The sequence below is a fragment of the Triticum urartu genome, chromosome 7 (assembly GCF_003073215.2).
Source record: "Triticum urartu cultivar G1812 chromosome 7, Tu2.1, whole genome shotgun sequence".
Taxonomy (NCBI): domain Eukaryota; kingdom Viridiplantae; phylum Streptophyta; class Magnoliopsida; order Poales; family Poaceae; genus Triticum; species Triticum urartu.
Window position 1 is genome coordinate 707,946,299 of NC_053028.1, and position 16,462 is coordinate 707,962,760.

Consider the following 16,462-nt stretch of genomic DNA (forward strand, 5'->3'; position numbering starts at 1 on the left):
AAGAATCACAGAGGCGAGGAGAGCCTCCCGGCGGCATGGACAACAGCAGTGGCGTCCTTCCCATCGGCGCCGGAGGCGGCCAACGTCAGGCGTGTGCCGGCAGGAATGAAGAACGGCGCGGCCCGGCTCGCACCTACCGCAAGAAGTGCTCCTCCTCTGGCGCATGGCACTGCGACGCTCCCTCGGCGACATCTGTCGTCAGGCTGCTCACGGCAAGAAGACACAAACATGTGTCTGCATGCCCTCCTGCAGCAGAAGAACTCAACCGATTGAGTCGCACAATCAAGAAAAATGTGGATTTTAACCAGGAATCAGGCAATATTTGCAACCTTTCGCAAGACATCAGGAGAAAAAGACGAACAGAAAACTATGGTGCGTTGGCACTCTCGATCAATGGATTGAAATCCAAACCAAGAACTGTAAGCGCGCATGTTTTACAATGTTTTAAATAACGGGCTAACCCAAATAGCGGCGGACCTCAAAATCAGCTATAGCGGGCTGTAGCAGGCTATAGCGGGATCTTTATACATGAAACAATTTAGCGGCACCTTGCTGAAATGGCTATAGCAAGGCTATAGCAAAACTATGTGTTTTATCCTTCAATTTGTGTTCTTACCTAAAAAATGATGTCGAACGCGGATCGACGCACTCGACTCCAAACGCACCGACAGCCTGTGGTCAGCAGGAAGCGCGTATGGCAGCTCTTGCCCGGGCGCGGCTCCCCTCAGTACGATTGCGACAGCGGCGCTCCTCCCACGCGTGGCCGGCTGCGACTGCGCACGACACGATGGTCCGGCAGACGGGCTTGTTCTGGAGGAAGCGCGGCTTCCCGCAGCACAGTCGGCGGTGGAAGCACAAGGGTGGCCGTCGTTTGGATCGGGATTGGGGGCGGTTGGTCGATGGGGACGAAAGCTGGGGGCGGCGCGGGCCTGTGGGCCGGCCAAATGGTTGAACGGCCGAAAGCCCATCTCTATCCAGAAAAAAAAGGAGAAACAAACACAGAAATTTGGGCTGTGCCAAATGGTTTGGGTTGTGCAGATTCGGCCAAGGACTATTTTTTTTTAAGTTTCTCATTTTCTGTTTAGCTTTTAGCTATGCAGTTTTTATTCATATGTGTTTTTTTACAGTAATTTATTGTATATTACTATACCACAAGCACATTGTGTATCAACATATATGTTCCGGCAATTTATAAATTGCTATATGTTGATTGGTGCACATGCATTTGTTTTTTACAACATAATTAATTTATCTTAGAGTAAATTCATGGGCATGAAGTTTTCATGCAGGATATGTTGAACATATCCAAGAAAGAATTTGCTGAGATTGCCATTAATGGCATCTAATTTTTGACTTGACCATGGATGTCAAGACTAACTTGAAGATCCAGAGTCTCGGTTCCACCATAATCACATTGGTTAAGTGGGCTCCATGCTATAGTTGATATTGCCAAGTATGCTGTTTTACACTTCATCTGACACCACCTGCACCAGGTTCTCAAAATAGAGTGTGTGATGAAGGAGAATTCTCCAACACTCTGGAACTTCTTAAATGGAGTGATATGACCAGCAGAGGGTGGTCATTATACATGAAGTGTATACGAAATGGACACTCGTCTGATTTCATGACTTTGAGTTAGTGGAAACATACAACTCTAATGTGCATCAAATCAACTGAGAGTTGAGATTCTGTAATTGTACGGTTTCAGATGCCAATCTCATCGATGAAATGTGTTCCACTTTCAATCCTTTTATGAGGAATTTTGACTGAAATAGTTTTGTCAATGGTGAAGGAAAGTGGAGACATGATGAGAAGCAGATATGAATGGAGCACAAAATGGCAAAAGTCATTTCTTGGAGAATGACAAAGCTAGCAGCTCTGAAGGTTGCTATGGTGTGGTCATACGACTAACATTGAAAGGAAATCTGATACTTTCAAGCATTTGGTGGGTCTGGAACTGCAATCAATTGGCACGAGCAACAAGGCTCATGGGAAATGAAATGTTGGAAGCCATGCCCAGACTTAGCAAAAAGAAGATCCACTACTTAGTGTCGATGACATGCTAGTGGACTTTGTGACCAGTGATATACAATGTATGTATTTCTATATGAGCTTAATCATATTTTGAAATTGGTTTCTTTCTCTATAGAAGCCTATTGGAATAATCCAATTGAGAAGAAAATGTGTTACTAGCAACTGGGTCTACTAACATGATACTAAGGGAGATTAAGTATTCCAGACTCTTGAGAAGAGCAGTGGAAACATCATGATAATTGTTGGTTCTGGTCAAGCCGTAATTACACTCCCTAGGGGTACTATATGATAATCATGGATGCATTCATGCATCAAGATTCTACTCGTACCTTGTTGAGTTATAAGGATATTCGCAATGGTTTCTATGTTGAAACTCGTATAGTGAGTGAGGTTGAAAGCCTACTCATGACTCAACGAAAAAGGATTTGAATGAAATCCTGGAGTAAAGGTCTTCTCTATCTTTTGGATTAATATACTATACATACATTAAATTGGGTACGCATTTGGCGTACAAGATACTTTTCTAGAATCTTGATAAGTTCAAGATATGGCATGGTTGCCTGAGTCTCCCTGGTATTGGGATGATAGGAAAATTATTGATGGTTCTACTACACACAATCTAATGGTGTGAATTTTCCAAATTCATTGGATTATATATGCACGAGTAGACTGGGAAATTGATCACAAGGCCATCATATATAAATATAAAGGATGGGCCAGTAGATTTCCTTGTACAGGAGATGCATGTGATCCAATTCAACCATTTTATGGAATATTGAGATATTTCATACTGTTTTTGGATGCATCGGCGAGATGGTCCAATGTGTGTCTTACTTCTGCAAGGAACCATGTTTTTACAAAGTTTATTGCTCAAATCATTAATTTGAGAGCAAATCATCCTGAGCGTGGGATAAAATCCATCAGAATGGATAATGCTGCGAAATTTAGTTCATAAGCATTTGATGATTACTGCCTAGATTGAGGCATAACTGCGGAGCATATCGGTACTTTGTGTATATACCCAGATTGGTCTTGCACAATCATTTGTCAAGAGGATAAGTTGATAGCAAGATTGCTCCTACGGAATTGTAATCTCCCAACATTTAGTTGGGGACATTGCAGTTTTACGTACTGCATATACAAATTCGACGAACTGCATATTATATGGTCTCCCCGTTGCAGTTAGTACGTGGAAATGAGTAAGCATTTCCCATCTGCGATAATTCGGTTGTGTTGGATACATACCGATTTCACCACCGCAGCATACATATATGGGCCCTCATAGATAAATGGGGATCTATGTGAGGTACAATTCTCCATCAATTGTAAAGTACCTAAAGTCTCTTAAATGAGACTTGTTTATGGCCTGGTACGCTGTTTGTATTTTGATGAGGACATTTTTCCGGCATTAGGGGGAGATAAGAACCACATTGAATGTCGGGAAATAGAATGAGATGTTAATATACATCTAGTCCTTGGTTCACGTATGAATGAATCTGAACTAGAGGTTTAGAAGTTTCTAAATTTGCAAAGTATCGCAAATAATCTGCCAATTGCATTTACTAAGTATATAGGTGTCACAAAGTAAAATGTTCCCATAGTGAATGTGTCAGAGAGACTGGATGTGACCCATAGGTCCACTCGGCCACCGATGAGGGGGAGGAATCTAGACACATAGGACAATAATTTTAAAAAGTGTCTCGAGGGGAATGAGGAATCCTCAAACAGTAAATGCAGGTCAACTTCATGTTGACGTTTCAACCTAGGGTTGAAGGACACCTAAAGGATGTTGGACACATCCGGGACCCAACACGAGTGTGCACACAAATATTGGTGTTGGGACATCGGAAGACCTTGACTCAACTGTTGTGGGAAATCAAGAAGAGTCAAAAAGGTATTGATGAAATCTTCACTATGTTTATGGATTCAGGAGAATCATATAATATAAAGACTACATTATGTCGACATTTATTTCTTCTCAAGAATTGCAAAAGACCTTGAATTGGATCTAGAACTTAAGTCCATGCATGGCTGAGTGTCTTGGACACTCTGGTGGATCCAAAGGAAGGCTGCAATTGAGGAGGCGCTCACTCTCAAGAAGAGGGGATATTGACCTGATCAGTAATATCCACTCCTCTCAATGTGTTCCTTGGAGGAGCACAGTTAGTTTTTGTTCATGAGAAATGAAAACCAAGAGGTGGTGAGACATGAAGCGAGGCTTGTAGCACAGGGGTTCACACAGAGACCTGTCATCATTTTATGATGATTCATATTCTCCTGTTATGAGTGGATTAACGTTCCGATATTTCATATCACTGGCAGTGAATAATGAATTTGTATATCCAACTGATGGATGTTGTGACTGAATAACTATATGAGTCACTTGATTCAGATATCTCTATGATAATTCCGAAGGAATGGAAATTCCGAGTTTAATCGCAACATGTGTTGCGTAAAGCTTCAGAAGTCATTTATGGCTTGAAGTAGTCAGTAATGATGTGGTAGAACTGGCTGAGTGAGTTCCTTTGTTAGAAGGATTACTCAAACATTGATGATTATTCATGTATGTTCATCAAGAAATCCAAAGAGGGATTTTGTACAATTTCTGTGTATGTTGATGATCTGAGTATCATTGGAGCTACACAAGAGATACATGATACAATCATATCATCTTAAGACGGAGTGTAAGATGTAAGATTTGGTTGAGACCAAATTTTGCTTGAGTTTGGAACTTAAACGTATTTCTTTGGGAATACTGGTTCATTAGTCTAGATTTATCCAAAAGATTGTTGAAAATTCAACATGGATAAGTCATATCCATTAAAGAACTATGGTTTTGAGATCTCTGGATTACTAGAGAAAAGGACCCATTAAGGCCTAATGTTAGTGATGAAGAGATATTGGGACTTGAGTTTCCATATCGCGGTGCAATGAGAGCACGTGTGTATCTAGCAAACTGCATCAGGCCTGGTATTTCATTAGGAGTAAATTTATTGCCTAGATACAATGCATCACTGATTAAAAGGTGCTGGGTTGGTGTGAAGAATATTTTTAGATATCTTCTGGACATTATAGATCTTGGTTTGTTCTATGAGAAAAAAAATCAAGATATGACCATGGTTGGATATTGTGATGCTGGGTATATATTAGATCCCCATAATCCTAGATCATGGACTGGTTTTTGTCTCCTCGAATGAAGGTGTGACCTTCTCTAGGAAGTCGAGTAGACATATTTTAGTGGCTGCATCCACTAGTCATTCTGAAATCGCTGATTTGTATGAAGCATCACATGAATGTATGTGACTTCACGAAATGATGAACTTTGTTGAAAGTTCAAGTGGGATTGGTTGGTAGGAACCACCCACCATTATCTATGAAGATAATTTTTTGTTTGTATTATGCAGATGCAGACAGGTTATAAAGAGAAACACTAGAATGTGTATGGCTCTAAAAGTATTTTATTCCCCATGAGTTGAAGAAAGGTGGGAGATGAATATCTTGCAAATGAAGTCATGCGATAATTTTGGTGATTTATTCACAAAGTTTTTACCAAGTTCTTCATTCCAGAAATAAGTTAATGGAATTGGTATGAGGTGACTTTATTATTTGCAAGGTTCAGGGAGAGTGCACTCGTGAACGATAACCTGTTCGAGATCTTCGGATCTTCTGTATTGCACTCTTTTCCTTTATGAGTTTTTCCTAAATGGTTTCTCATGAAAGGTTTTTAATGAGGCAATAGTAATACAAATAGTAAGATATGTGGGTTTCTCCTTATTTTACCATGGGGTTTTTGTAAGGAGTTTTTCATGGCATATTATGTATATCTCCTCATATTTTTCCCACGGGTTTTTTGGAGGAGCACTTTTCAAGATGATGACTCTACATAATCAAGGCGAAGATTAGGGGTAGTGTTAAGAATTAATTAGATATAGTTAATTATGGATAATCTCCACCTTGTAAACCGACAGGCGGTTAGCCTTTTCCAACCGTCGCGTCTCTCATCGCTCCCTCCCGAATGGATATGTCCATTCGTTCGCGTCCCTTCAGGGATATATAATGTACAGAGATCATCAATGAAAGAGGTAGGGATTCATTTGTCTTCCTTGTTTTATATCATTTTCAATTTGTTTGACCAAACAATTGATGCCCTTTTGTCTCAAGGGATCGTTACACAAGTTTCTCGCCAACGATGGTCAGCACAACCTTCAGACCAGTGGTTCCTCGGTCACCGTTGGGATGAGTTTAATAGTGCGGCCTCTTGGTTTGTTAAGTATACTGTCGCAATCAACTATCACTCTAATGGATCTGTTCTTACTAAATGCTAGAATTCCCGTTTATTTATACTGGTTCATACGTACGTCGAAAACTTGTCCATGACGAGGCACCATGACCATGTCAGATCGAGACACAAAACATTTAGGTTTTCTTTAGCAACTGCAGTTGTAGAGTGGATGGGTTCAATCCCTTTAGCTACATGTCAGCCAAGTTTTTCTCCCCATCATCCTGCAGTGGACAACAAAAAATACGGTTGAATTGATGGACCTGGCTAATTAGATCCCTTTGTTCATTTCCAAGTCATGATCGAGTCCTTGCCTTCAATTGTTCCATGCTCTAACCTCATATCACAAGTCACAATCGCGTACCCTCACATGGTTGTCTCCAGCCTCATTGCAGCTGATTGGTTCATTCAGCACATCTACGTTTTTCAGGAAAAAAAAAACAGCATGCATCTTCCTGGCAGCCTCCTTGAGTGCACCTATGAGGTCAATGACCAAGTTGTCTGCGTATTAGCCTGGTTAAACAGAGCCTAGCTACTGCTAGCGAGCTCGGTCAATACAATCCTGACACCGACACTACAAAAGGAACCACCAATGCCTTCTAAGTATGCACACATACTTGCTACTAGTACAATGCCCGTGCGTTGCCACGGGCTTTTGAAATATTTTGCTGGAATTACGTAAACATAATGCATGTTAAATTTCATATATAAAGAAAGATAGCATGGGAACAATCGAGTAATAATTTAAATCCACTTCACTTGCAATGTAAATCGATAACAAAAAGTCAATTTGGCCATGCATACATATAAAACGATGATCTACCTAAAAATCGGTTACAAATTAAGATCTATTTAATGCGCTTAAGAAATTCTCGCACAATATCAGAAATGTTGTATTTATCTTCATTGACACAATATTTGAGCAAGTATAATAAAAACGTCTTCCTCAACTCGTACCCATCATGCACAAGCAATATATGCAATTAGCATGAATCCTTCAGGTTGAAGGTCTTAATATGTGTAACAGAGAATACTCACTGTACAAACCAGAAACTAATTCTTTACCATTCCACCAGATCATAACAAAAAAATAGCCAAAAAAATCTCTGCAATTTGCTAAAATAATATTATCTTGAATATATAGTGATAATGCAAGTAAAATGTATTAGTATGGTCATGATGCATGTTAGTTCCAAGGGAGTGCCTTTGCGATTAACTAACAAGAAATTTATGTTTTAGTTGAACTCGCTTGTCGCTGGTCTTCCTCCAATTTTTTGTGTTCTCTGTTCACTCGTCGATCCAACCACCTCCACTACACCCCACTTGAGAGCATCGACATCCTGGCATCCCAAACCGTCCCTATACGCATGGTCGAATGGACCGGTCACTAACAGATATGATGTCTGAACCTCTGCCTAGTTTTTAGTGCAATGGTGCGTACGCTTTAGAGATAGCAATTTCGAAGGCAACATGCATGTGCTTTCACCTCTGAAAGAGCTATAGAATATGCTGACTTACCTATGTGCACTTCCTAAATCAGGCGAAAATTTTTTATTTCTATCGACAATATAAAAAACTTAATATTAGGTCAAATTGAATAATACAGCAGAATTGCCATTTCAGACTTTTCATCCATCACTGAATACAAAATGAAGGGACAATGTCCACTAACCATGCAAATATGTTGACCATGGGATATTTAGGCTGGCATATATGGGAAACCAAAGCTACAAAATGACTCAGTATGTTAGGGATAGATAAAAAATACTGTAAAAGGGATAAAAACAAATCCGCAGCAACTCACGACCCTATGAACTCGTATTCTCAGGGAGGAAGCGAGTGAAGCCGCCACGGCTGGCTAGCACCGAGGGACAAGGGTGACAACTGCCTCCCCATCCAGTGCCTAGTGATTCTGCCGGCGCCACTTTCATCATGAGCCCACCAATACCGCTCGTGTGTTGTAGAGAAACTATGAATTAAAATTATCATCGAAAGCATGAAAATGAAAATGTTCCTGTCCTCTCCCCTCCCTCATGTGAAATACCCAATTCATGGTTGCCTCACTACATTCAGCGTAGCTCGGATGTGCAATGTTCTCCTCCAACGCTTAACAAATTCATCATAGCTCACAACTGGACGGGCCTTGCGGGTTGAAGAAAAAAAATCCAAACCTAAACAGAAACAACAAATTGAGGAAGCACACACCTACATGCTCAAACAGAATAGAAGATGCAACTATACTATATAATTTGGGAAATGCTTACCATCACCTAGCGGACGCAGTGGCCGCGTCCGCCACCTTCCCTGTGTGACACGTGTCCAATTGAGGGCGAGCATACCATCCTTCGTCGAACACGCTTCTGCAACAAGTGCTATGTTTCTGAAACAGACGCGGTGTTGCAATGGACTATGTCGGTTTATGTTTTGCAACAAAATCTCTGTTGCAGAAATTTTTCTGCAACAAGACCTTAGTTGCAAAAATTGCAAAATAAACTCGGGTAAAAAAGAAAAAATTGCGACAAAACAGCTGCTGCAAGAAGACTCGTGTTGCGAAAATAAAATAATTTCATAACAAAGTCTGTGTTGCAATGGTGAAGACGCATTCAGCCGCTCCATGCAACACATCATTTTGGCTAGCGACCCGGCTGATCTGTTAAAAAGATCAGTCGGCGGACGCGTAGCACGCCCCATATAATTCACTCATTAAAGGAGGCATCACTCACTGTTCAAGTCTTAGATGTAATTTAGATCGGACAATAATAATGCAACTTGCACATTGAATTTATGGAAATTGAGACAAAACAATATGCACTAAGAAGTTTCGAAAATTCAATATGGGTCATACTACTATATAGTCATATTATCTGCATCGTCGGTCCTCATAGGGATTTGCCATCAAAGGGTATAATGAGCTGTATTGATATAGGGTGGGCGCTTTATGTACAGTGTTTTTGACATGGAACAATCATCATTTATTGATGGACCCATCATGCTGGTACTCTATGGTCTCGCTGTTTACCACTTTTCATAGACCGGCTTACACACGTTCTTGGTCCGGCTCCCAGGCGTACGATGGAAGCCAGGGCAGGCGGGACTGGGATCCAGTGACTGCATTCACAGCAACATGCGCCCAGTTCAACCATCCAAACATTGGCGCAAGTGAAAACAACCCCCACTTTTCTTTTTGACATCAAAACTGCCCAACACTTGACGCTCAGGGCATCTCCAGCCGTTAGGCCCCCCAGGACGCCTAAATAGAGCGGCCTGGGGGCGTGCTGGCGCTAGTTCGGCCCCTGGGGGCGACCTAGCGCCCAGTCACGCCCCCACGCGCCGGCCCCAGGATGCAGGAAATTTAAACTTGGTCGTTCCCGCTCACAAAAGACGCCGCAAATCCGGCGATCGGACGTAGTCTGGCGCTACAAAAAACAGAGTTTGCGTGCGCAATGATTCACTCGGTGGGGTCGGCTCCAGGCGTTGGCGGAGTCGGCGTGCACGGGCTCGGCGGTGTCGGAGCTGCTTCGGTGCTGGGCTGTGTCGGCGCGGCTTCGGCACTGCTGGGCGGCGACGTAGAGGCGTCGTTTGGGATTGGCGTCTGGATGGTCGTGGGCGTCGTGGGCGTCGTCGGCATTACCATCGGCAGCTCGTTCAGGATGAGGCCGCGCTGCACCAGGTACCACGCCTTGAGCTTCTCGTCGTTGCTCTGGAGCATGTCCGCCCCGCCCATCAGAAAAGCCATGTCGGTGTTCCTCTTCTTCGCGGCGACGTTCGTCCGGAGCAGGTCGAGTTTGATGGCGTTGTTCTTCATCAGCGACGACCACCGCGCCTCGGTCTTCTCTTCGCGCAGGACGGCCCGGGCCTGCGCGTCAGGGAGGCAATGCTCGATGGACTCCTGCTCTCGCGCGGTTGCCGCATCGGCGTTTTTCCCCTTCTTCGCCAACTTGTGGCCGTCCGGCCGCCCCTCTGACGCGCCCGGAGTCGGCGCGTCCGGCTTGTATGTCTCCTTGGCCTTGTCGAGGGCACGTCAGACTTCTGCCCACTTCTCGCACTTGTCAATGCGCTTGTAGACGTGGAGGTGCTTGAAGTCGGCGTCTTGGTTGTCGCCCCGATACATGGCGAACATACGCAGCAGCTGATCCTCAACGCTGGCGCCGCTCTCCGGGCGAGACGCGACCTCCTCGACGATTCCATGCCATTTGTTGCACGCCAACTGGACACGGCCCCAATGGTTCGCCATCGCCTTGGAGCCGCGCTGCATGTAGACGCCTTTGAAGTAGGGGTCGACGAGCTTCCGTTCGTCGAACTCGGCCTTGATGCGGTCCCAGTATGTCTCCAAGCTTTGGTTCGCGCCGGTGGTCGGGTCGAGGAAGACGACTTTCCATGCTTCGGCGAGGCATTCCTCCTCCTTGGACGTCCACTTGATGCGCGGTTCGCCTGACCTGGCCGCCCGCTTCTTCTTCTTTTGGCGCCCCTTCGTCGGAACAGGAGCCGGCTCATCCTCCTCCTCCTCCTCCTCCTCCTCCTCGGGTTCCTGCGCGTCCTTGCCGTAGACGTAGCCGAGCTCGGCCTCCATGTCGCCGCTGAGATCCACTACCTCGTCCTGGGTGGCGAACCCGGGAGAGGCAGCGGCCGCGGTCGATCCTGTCGCGATGATGTCGTCCATGTCGGCTCCCGTGTCGTCGGCGTCGCCGAGGTGCGAGAAGGGCAGAGGTCCACGGTAGAGATGGGGCGTCGGCATGGACGCGTAGGAGGCGGGCGGCGAGTAGTTGTATGGAGGGTACTGCACGCCGACGAAGGCGGGCGAGGGCGTGCGCGTAGCGGGGTGACCATGAGGGAAGGTCACGTTCGAGTTGAACCCACCGTGCGCGTCGCCGTCGGCGTAGCCGGGCGACGATGAACCCCATGGAGATCCGGCACCTTGCTGTCCCCAGGGCGCGTACTGGGCGTGGCTGACGACGGGTGGATTCATCCCCGCCTGGTCGACAGATGAGGAAGACGCCGCCAAGCGCGCCGCTTTGTCGCGGGCCTTCTTGGCGATGGCCCTGTTCCGCCTGTCGGCGGTGACTGCTTCGCGCCACTGAACTTCCACCCTCCACTCGGCGTTCGACAGGCCCGGCGTCTTCGATGGCAGAGCCCTCGGCTTCCTCTGCTTCGGCTGGACCACGGCGCCAGTCGCGTTTGCCGCCGCGCGCGGCATGGTGTACTTCTTCGGTGGCATGGCGGCGACTGGAAGGCGAGCGGGAGGGGGTTTGGCGGGAGAAAGGGGGAGAATGGCGGGAGGAAGGCGAGCGAGCGGGAGAGATGCGAGGGAAAAGCGTCAACAAACAGCGGGAAAAGGCCCTCGCCCACGCGCCTTTTTCGCTTGCGCCGGCTCCCCAAGCGCCCCCAGGGCGCCGGGTTCGGCCTGGGTCCGCCGGCACCAGTTTTGGCCCGAGCCGGCGAAAAATGGCCTTCTGGGGGCGCAACTGGGGCCTTTTTTTGGCGCCGGCGCGGCAAAATCGCCTGGGGAGGCCCTGTTGGGGGCGCGGCTGGAGATGCCCTCAGGCATTCAGCGCAACAGAACATAAAGGAGAGACTCGGCCATTAGACATACAAACAGCAATTTGTGTTCGAGTCATTAAAGAGTACAAACAGCATTTATATATTCAGTACTACCGAATTTGATACATTAAAATTCAGACTTAGCAGTCCTTAACACATCAAAAAATAGCAGTCTTGTATGTTGTACCAAATCATCGATATTTAGGCCCCGTTCGGCAATGCGCCGGCTCGTTGAAATTCGTGGATCTGCGGAGCATCGTTTCGCCCGCTCTAAGACTTTTCACTGCAGCTCCGTCCGCTCCTGGGGCGGAGCAGTGGAGCGGATGGACACCGAACGGGGCCTTACACTCAGAAAACCCATTCATCACAAGAAATTTCAGAAGCACTTAGTTAGAATTCAGTACCACTTGTCATTGACATATCAGAAGCACTTAGTTAAAATTCAGTACCACTTGTCATTGAAATTCAGAAGTACTAAAAATTCATATTCTGGCCAAGTGCTACTATTGATCTCGTTGCTAAACAATACAAGAAGATAAGCACGGATGTGAAAAAAAGGAAAGCATTGGAACCTCTCTAACTTAGAATGCATGCTGCCATCAGTACATATACATGATTGGGCTTTATGTGGAAACATGAGCAGAGAAGATACTTCAGTTATTTGAAATCGATGCGAGTCAAGGATATTTTTTAAAGTAGGATATGCCAAATAAATGAAAGGATGCTGCAGATATGCACTTTTATTAAGACTAAGACAAGCTGTCAGGCAGTACATTTAGAGCGTCGACCCTGCCCTGTCCGCCGGCATGGTTCGCCATCGCAGGCATCACCTTCCCGTCCAGCTCGCACTCACCGGCTGCCTCTCCCGCGACCCGCTACACAACTACGGGGCTCCTGCTTCCATGAAAACGCAATATAATTTATATTCACCAAGAAGCAATAGAAGTAAGATCACTACATTAAATCCTAGTATGATGAACCATTTATGCCAAGATACATACGGAGCAACACATAGGTTAAAGTTAAATCTAGCAACATAGTACACTTGGCACCGGGTAAATCCCAGATTAAACAATGTGGTAGATAGTTGTTTACCTGAATGCTGACAGAAGTATACCAAGTAACAAAGCTAGTTACTGGCAAAGCTCAATGCCTCCAAACCAAAGTTTAACTCCTAATACGAAATGTCTCCGAATCAAGCTAGTTGTGGCCAAACTTTGGAACCTGAAAAAATGGAGTGGAAAACAAAATTAGGAAATGCAAGAGAAAGAAAGTAACATAGGATAAAATTACCTCATTGCTCCAAACATATACAGTACTGCTAAGAAATCTCCTTATTAGTTCTTTTTATAGAATTAGCCCATTGATGAGATAAAGATACTAAATATAGTTATTTCTTACAACAATCTCTGGAAGATTAGTATTACACCAAATGTTGCCAAGAAACATATACACCAGGAGAAATGGTTCTGTTTTAGAGAACTAACTGAACAAAGAGACTTCAACTAATAAAGTAGCACATAATCCGTGATGTAATCCGTAGCAGTACAGGTCCTTTGATGCTATTTGCATCAAGAAAGTGGTAAAAGAGCAGCACATGAGTTCATTTCTTACCACACGAACACGAATTACCTAAAGTCTGCCAATCAAGTTGAGTATAAAGATAGCAAATGAACAAATTAGTTGCTGTTTGCCCGACTCAGGTTTGCAGCATACAAATAGATATACACAGACCATGAATGTACTATAACTTTAGAAGAATATATACATTAATCTTTCATATTGTAGTAAAAACAAATTTGGAGCACAAAGTAGAGAGAAACACTTGCAACACACGTGCAGGATATAAGACCACATATAACTATGCAGCACACAGAGATCGGATGGTGCACCATGGGCTGCAGCAAGCGAGAAGAATTTCCTGGGAATGTTTCGGTGGTTCTTGCGAGGGGGTGCATGAAGGGTTGCTGAGAAGATGTCATTATTTAAAGCATTATTTGTAGTAGCAATCCATAAATGTGCAGATGTATTTCCATTGATTTGATAAAACGATAAAAGAAAACCATGGCCACACACTTATGCCACCTTGGCTCTACCCTATTAGTGAAATAAAAGATGACATATTTTTAAACTTAATTATTATCACATCAACAAAGAAAAAAACAAAAGTAATTTACTACTCCCTCCATCCCAAAATAAGAGTCGCTGAAACTCATCATGCAACGGAGGGAGTACTATAGTTTAGCACGTTTCTCTTTCACAAGTATAGCAGTTGAATAATGCGCAGCAATCTGAAATCCTTCACTTACAAAGAAAGAGGGAAGACATAATACAGGCTTGTTAGCTCACCCATACACAGATGAGTCAGTGATGAAGTGGATTGCCAAAAAGAACATAGGGGGAATAATCATATCCCTGTGTGGCATACTCAGCTCCACCCTTTCTCATCACTATCTTTGGTCACTATATTTGCTAGCACCACACCAAAAGTATGAAATTCCTCACGTTGAATACCTATAAACAAAAGGAGAAATAGGAGGTTATGTCAGCGACCAATCGAAATCATCAAAACTTCAGCACATCAGTACAATGTGTTGTAGATATTTGATTAATGGATGCAATCAACTTACGCATATTTCTTCATCTTCGGATTCAGGGGTGCAGGTCCTGGATGGATTCTGTGGTGCGCCTCTATGGTCAATGCAAGCTGCGGGGAAAGAAAAGTTGAGATGTGATATCTTCAGACCAAGAACTACAGTTACAGGTTCAGATTTGCTTCAAATCATTTAGGCGCAACCAAGAATACCGAGATTAAACGTTCGCTTGTAGCCCTTGATGAATCTCAGGATCTTCTCGTCGAAATGGAAGCTTGGGTTCCAAATCAGGGACCCATACCTGAAGACCCGCACCACCATCTTGCTGTTGTTTCCCCTGCAGACAACAACAAACTGAGCGCACAAGAAGCCATTCCCCTTCCTCGAACAATCATGTCAACATCGCCCCCAAATCAAAAGCCCCAAAATAGTTCAACAAAATCCCCCCAAAAAGGTACGGGTAGGGGTAGGTGGATTCGGTTACCTAGCACACCAGAAAGAATGCCGCGGGTGGGTCGGCGGCGCGCGGGGAGGAGCATGATGGGGATTTGGCTCCTCTTACCTCACCCGCGTCTCCTCTCCTCCGCCCGCAGTCTTCTCTCGTCGGATGGATATATAGGGGTTTCTGGTCGGAGAGGGGGGAGAAGAAGACGGTGGTCTTCTCTCATCTCCTCCGCCACGGTCTCCTCTCCCCGGTTCACGCCCACGCCCATCGGCTCCCTTGCGGCGCTCGTCCTTGCTGCCCGCGCCGCAGCCGCGGCCACGCCCTGCCAAGATGATACAACAATAAGAAGCCAGGGGGTGAATCATTATCCTTTAGCATGGACACCATGATGTTTCAGCGTCTTGTCATTGCATTGAACAGGAAAGAACCTTCTTAGCAATGGTGCATCACTATTACCTTCGGCGGAGCGAATATTGCCACTGAACAACGCTCATGGTGCAAGATAGAAATATTATTAAACGGTAAGCTAGTTCAAGTGATCATGAATAGCAAGGGAAACGGCGTGTTTTATCACTGATATTATATAGTTGAAATCTCAGTGCACATCACATATATATTTTCTAGCAATACCAAGCTTGATCTCAAATAGAACATATCCACATTACCCTCAGGATAACTGAACAACAATACCTGACTGTGGGTCACCCAGTTGAATCCATCCATCTTGGCACCAAAATTGAAAGTTCCAGGTAGCTCCAGCTTGCCAAATAAAAACTGAATGATTATGATTTATGCACCTAGGTGATATCCCTCTGCAGATCATGATCGTTATACTGTACCTGTTGCCAACTTTGCTAGCCACATCATAGAAATTAACACCTAAAGGGTTGAAGCACAAAATATTCAGTACTTACTATGAGTAAAGGAAAATCATAAGAAATTATATCTATGGACTTGCAAAGACAATCAAGAGCAACGGCTGATGTGAAAGCTTACACTGGGTGTATATACGACTCATCTTTTTCCACCAAATTGTGAGTGATAGCACAAACATTTGTAATTTGGAACTAACTGGACAGAAAAATAGGATGCAAATTTATGTCCTCTTGCATGAAACATATTGTTACAGCTGCAAAAATCATGTCATGGAATAGAAGCTACCATTAATCATGTTAGTGCAAGAGGCCACAAACATGCTACCTAGATACACCCTTTGGATCACCCTGGTAGCAGCCAAGCCCTCTGCCGTTCCGCCAAAAGGAGATGAGATTCTTATATCTTTTATGCTTCTGAAAAAAGCATAAAAGGCCGACAGATCAAACCATCGTATATATGACCATTTCAGTTTCAATAATTTATTGATTCTCTTAAAATTAAATGATGTCTTGTCATCTTGTGTTTGATTAAATATATAATTAATAGCCAGGGATTAGAGGCCGGATGTATGAAAAAAAATTAAAGCTTGGCTGCTGCACAGTCATTACCAGTTGCATGGACATCAGTGGACAGAAAGCTAGATAAGCAGGATGCCGCTTTGCAAGCTTACTCGTGCATCAATGAACCGTTGAAGAA

General features: G+C 44.5%; 2 long non-coding RNA genes across 4 annotated transcripts; both read right to left on the minus strand.

The window, feature by feature from the left end:
- Positions 1 to 12,579: 12,579 nt before the first annotated feature.
- On the minus strand, positions 12,580 to 14,714 carry LOC125522045. 3 transcript variants are annotated; one of them, XR_007289621.1, is made up of 4 exons: positions 14,482 to 14,714; positions 14,201 to 14,365; positions 12,947 to 13,075; positions 12,580 to 12,745 (listed from the first exon to the last, which is right to left on the minus strand). It is a non-coding gene; the product is annotated as an uncharacterized LOC125522045 (long non-coding RNA). The 3 variants fall into 3 exon arrangements; XR_007289620.1 differs by having other exon boundaries at positions 14,201 to 14,714; XR_007289619.1 differs by lacking the exons at positions 14,201 to 14,365; positions 14,482 to 14,714 and having other exon boundaries at positions 12,947 to 13,541.
- A 48-nt stretch (positions 14,715 to 14,762) lies between these two features.
- On the minus strand, positions 14,763 to 15,913 carry LOC125524067. The gene is made up of 3 exons (XR_007290536.1): positions 15,730 to 15,913; positions 15,581 to 15,649; positions 14,763 to 15,212 (listed from the first exon to the last, which is right to left on the minus strand). It is a non-coding gene; the product is annotated as an uncharacterized LOC125524067 (long non-coding RNA).
- Positions 15,914 to 16,462: the final 549 nt, after the last annotated feature.